Source organism: Telopea speciosissima, chromosome 10, assembly GCF_018873765.1.
Source record: "Telopea speciosissima isolate NSW1024214 ecotype Mountain lineage chromosome 10, Tspe_v1, whole genome shotgun sequence".
Lineage (NCBI taxonomy): Eukaryota > Viridiplantae > Streptophyta > Magnoliopsida > Proteales > Proteaceae > Telopea > Telopea speciosissima.
In genome coordinates this window covers 21,355,516-21,360,588 of record NC_057925.1, presented here as the reverse complement: position 1 = coordinate 21,360,588, position 5,073 = coordinate 21,355,516, and positions in this window count along the sequence as shown.

The following is a 5,073-nucleotide window of genomic DNA, read 5'->3' as shown; positions in this document are numbered from 1 at the left end:
TCTTTATGCTGTAAATTCTTTTGGAGCAAAGGGGATAGTTCTCTTGTCCCCACCTTGAGTTGGGATATCATCTACCAGCCTAAGAGTAAAGGGGGTCTCAATATCAAGCGCTTGAATGCCATGAATCACACCCTTCTAGCAAAGAATGTGTGGGACCTTCTTAATCCTTCGATGTCTATATGGGGGAGACTAATGAAACAAGCTTACTTTTCTTCGCATTATTTTCTTAATGCAACTGCGGCATCTACCTCATCATGGGCATGGAAATTAGGGGTGCAAGTTTGGCCCTGACGGCCCGAGCCGGCCCAGAACCCGAACAGGGCCTGGGTTGAGATACCTTGACCCTGAGGGAAGGGCAAAGTTGGGATTTTTTGACCTTGAGTTAGGGTTGGGCCGGGTTAGGGTTGAGGCCTCGGGCTAAGCCCAGCCCGGCCCAACCCGACCCAGTCTTTTTCTTGTTCTTTCTTCTTTTTAATTTTTTGTTCTTGTTCTTCCTCTTCCTCTCCTTCTTCTTTTTCTTCCCAGCCTAGCCAGCCCATGCAGCTCCTATCCCAGCCTGGCCAGCCCATGCATCTCCCTTTCCCAGCTTGGCCAGCCCATGCATATCTCCCTTTCCACCATGATCAGGGCCAATCAGGGTCAGCTCGGCCTGACCCTGAGGGCGGGTCAGGGTTGGATTTTTCTGGCCCAGAGTCAGGGCCGGGTTGGGCCTGGGCTCAACTAAGGGTACCCAGGGTTGGGCTAGGGTTTTAAAAGGCCCAACCCAACCCGACCCTGTTGCAGCCCTAGTGGAAATCCATTGTTAGAGTTATTCTGCTTCTCAAAAAAGTCTTATTCTATCAAATGGGTAATGGTTCCTCCATTAACCCATGGCAAGATTATTGGATTCCTAATTGGCCGCCTTCTGATGCATCATTATGCCACCCTGTAAGTACCGTGGTCCTCGGGGACGAGGTTCTACCCGGCCTTAGGGCGACAGGCATAAGTCTTTGGATGTTGATGGTATGTCATTGGGACATACAATGACATATTATCATGGGGATGGGGATCATGCTTCATAATAATGGAGTCGCCACCTAGGATTAGGGCCTAGGACCCAATGGGGGTTGCCCTATCCAGTGTGAGTGGAAATGGGCTGCGAGATTCCATATGGTCTGGTCAGAGAACGGGCAATGGGTCAGGTTACAAGTATGGGAAGGTGTAAGGCACCCATCTTGTCTGATTGAATCGGTCTTTCTATTCTAGATGTTGAATGTCGAATATTCTCTCCTCATAAAGTATGTTTAAATTGACTGTACAGAATGCATTATATTTATACTATATACACTAAAACAGGGGTGGGAAAACACAAAAGACTATATTGTAATGATGAAAATGTAATGATTATACCTTCGTGCAGGAATTCCTTGACTATCAGTGGTCTCCTAGCTCAGGTGGAGACAGATGGGCGTATCGTCACCGGTTCTTTGGACAAAGTCACAGCTTACTGGGGGTATTTCTTGTTATCCGTATACGAATAGAATAACGGCTATAAAAGAAGATTCTTGTTACCCATATGCGGATGGAGTAATGGTTGGGTTAGGAGGGAAGCACTCATCGCTCAAGTGGGATAATCGAAGGATCTATCCATTCTTCGAGAGAAACTGCTCATAATCACTCAAAGTGGCCCAAAAGAGGGAAAATAGCTAAGAAATCGATTTGGAGGGTCTCCCTTGCCTATTTCTCCATGAAAATAGAGGTAGGGGGCCCTCCTATTTGTAGGGGTGCCCCATAGATCACGGTGCCGTGGTGGTCATCCACGGTGCCGTAGAAGATTTTTCCATGGCACCATGGATGATGTCACTTTAGTGACATTTATCCTTTTCTGCGGTGCCGTGGTGAATTACCATAGTGCCATGTTCTGTGGGCCTTCCTGGGCTGGTTTGGACTTACTTTGGGCTTCTCAGGGGGTAAGGGTGCGACGTCTTCCATCAGTGTCCTGTTGTCATCATCACCAAGAGTGGTGGCAAAATTTTAGTGTCTACAGTTTGCCCTTCTTTGGCTGAGGCCTGTGCCAATAGCCATAGGGAAAACACAAAAGAACGACTGATTTTATCACCAAAAGCATGTACTGTTGACCCTTTGCTCAAAGGCGGCAGAGTTGTAAGTGATTAATCATGATTAAATCTTTAGATAAACTTTAAAAGAAAACTCGGACGAAACCAAATCATTCGAGGGTAATATGGTACTCCTCAACCAGATGTTTAACATGTGAGGGTGATGCGGCACCACTCGACCGGGAATCAGACAATTGAGGGTGATACAGCACCACCTGACCGAAAATCAGACAATTGAGGGTGATTTGGCACCACTTAATTGAAAGTTAGAAAATTGAGGGTGATGTGGCACCACTCGATTGGAAATCAAACAATTGAGGGTGATGTGGCACCGGAGAGTCCCACCTGAAAAAATCCTTCCTTTTCTCCTTTTTTTTTTTGGATCACGGTGTCGTGGGGATGTTCACGGCACCGTGAAATGGCGGTAGGACCTTATCATGGCGCCGTGGTCAAAGACACGGCGCCGTCGATAAGTGTCCACGACAACGTAGAAAGCTTTCCATAGCGCCATGACCGCCTTCACGACGCTGTCACGATCAGCTAAATCTATAAATAAAGGGTCATTTTCAACCCTTTCTACCTCTTTCCTCCTTAGCAAAGTTCTGCCTCTCCTCCTTCTCATCTTAGATTCTCATTCTCTGATGGCTCTTTGTAGACGTGCCCGACACTCCACTGATGGACCTCTGTTGGGTGTGACCAGCGAGGACGTATGGGCCGGATGGTACATGACTGGTGATACACTGAGGGATACCAGTCGCCATATCTGTGGCCACATATGGGGACAGTCTCCACTGGTACATTTATTTAATGTTTATTTTATTCTTGTGACCGTAATTTATTTATTATTTTTTAAATTTATGCAATTATTTTTGGATTAGATACCCTTTAGCATAAAAATAAAATGGGGCCAATACATACCACCTTAGGCATCTTTTGGCGTGTAAAACGAGACAAGACCATAGATACCACCCTAGGTACCCTTTGGCAAGCAAAACGAGGCGAGACCTTCAGACACCAACCTAGGCACCCTTTGGCATGCAAAACGAGGCAAGACCTCCAGACACCAACCTAGGCACCCTTTGGCATGTAAAACGAGGTGAGATCTCCAGACACCAACCTCGGTACCTTTTAGCATGTAAAATGAGGTGAGACCTCTAGCCACCAACCTAGGCACTTTTTTGGCATGCAAAATGAGGCGAGACCTCCAGACACCAACATAGGCATCTTTTGGTACATAAAATGAAGCAAGACCTCCAGACACCAACCAAGGCACCTTTTGGCACGTAAAATGAGGTGAGACCTCCAGACATCAACCTAGGCACCTTTTAGCATGCAAAATGAGGCAAGACCTCTAGACACCAACCTAGGCACCTTTTGACACGTAAAACAAGGTGAGACCTCTAACACCAACCTAGGAAGCTTTTGGCGCATAAAATGAGGCGAGGCTTATTTTAACAACTTAATTGATTATTTCCTTTTATATTCTTCTTTATTTGGGTACTAACCATGATTCTTTTGCTCTCTCACTTCTTTTTTTTTTGTAGAAGAGGCTACTTTCTGACCTCAAGAAGTACTGTTGCACCGATAAGGTGATCTACTGGTACAAGGAGATCTGTCCCTAGGTCTGATCGAGAGTGCAACGGACAGGCTTAGGGTACATAGCTGCTCATAGCTCTCGAGATCTGGACAGCGCGACTGCTCACGTGCTCGTGGAGAGGTTGTGGCTGAGCACCCACTCCTTCCACCTTCTAGTAGGAGACGTGACCATCAAACTTCTCGATTTTTATATGATTACTGGGCTGTCTTTTGGAGGGGAGCCCGTTACACTGATGGCAGCGGACCAACTCGAGACTTTTGACGGCCTTGACTACTTCCACAACATGTTGGGGATCCCCGTGACCGAACGGGGGATGTCCACCAATACCCTACAATTGAATTGGAGGGAGAGGGTGGTGACCGATGTGTCGTCTCCCCAGAAGTAGGATCAGCTGGCTAGGTGCTTCCTGCTCTACTTGTTGACAGAGGTCGTGTTTAGTGATATGATCAAGCTGATCTCTGATCTCGCCTACTGTCGCTTCTTCGAGGACTTTGATCAAGCGACAAAGTACGACTGGGGAAGCTTCGCATACGCACACTTCCTGTGCATGATGGACTTCTTGGTCGTGGGGTCCCCGAACCTCATCGGTTGCGCCTATGTCCTTTGGGTAAGTATACCAACACATATCTTCGACTTTTGCTTTGTTTTGTATATATATATATATATATGTATATTTTTTTATAGACATGGAGCTATGAGGTCCTCCGATTTTGGATTCCTTCTTTCCAGTCTGGCGATGATCCTGGCCCTTCCTTTCCCCGAGCAGCCAGTTGGGTCAAGGGAATCTACCCCAAGAGCGGTCGACACAAGGACCTGCCCTAGGTGCGGATCCTTTTGAACGAGTTGAGGTTCGAGGATTTAAGTTTCAAAACGACAATCCTTACTCCCCTCCTTTCTTTCTTTTATTTTGATTTTATTAACCTTCAATATTTTCCTTGCAGGTTGCCTTTCAGCCCTACCTCCCAGAGTAAGACTCCGAGCCTGGGATGTATGACAGGGCTGTCGCTCTCTACTCATGACAGATTTTGTTCCAGGGGCCCTAGGGGTACTCCTTCTACTTGGAGGAGGGAGTGTCGCTCCAATGGTCTGAGGTGAGGCATGTTCCCTGCCTTCCTCCAGCTCGAATGCATAATCCCGAGATTCTTCCACCTGAGGAGATTATGCATTGGAGGCTGGGGGAGGAGGTGGCCCACCTGACCCTTGATGAGGGTGATTACGGTGCCTTCCTTGTCAGGGAGACCATTTGCGTTTCTCTTTCCACAAGAGGTCCTCAGGTAAAGCAAAAAAACTTATTCTTTCTCTCTTTCCTCTCCCTTTTTATTATTATTATTAATTTGATTTCTCTTTTGCAATACCCTAGCCATACACTCTTCCTAGGGA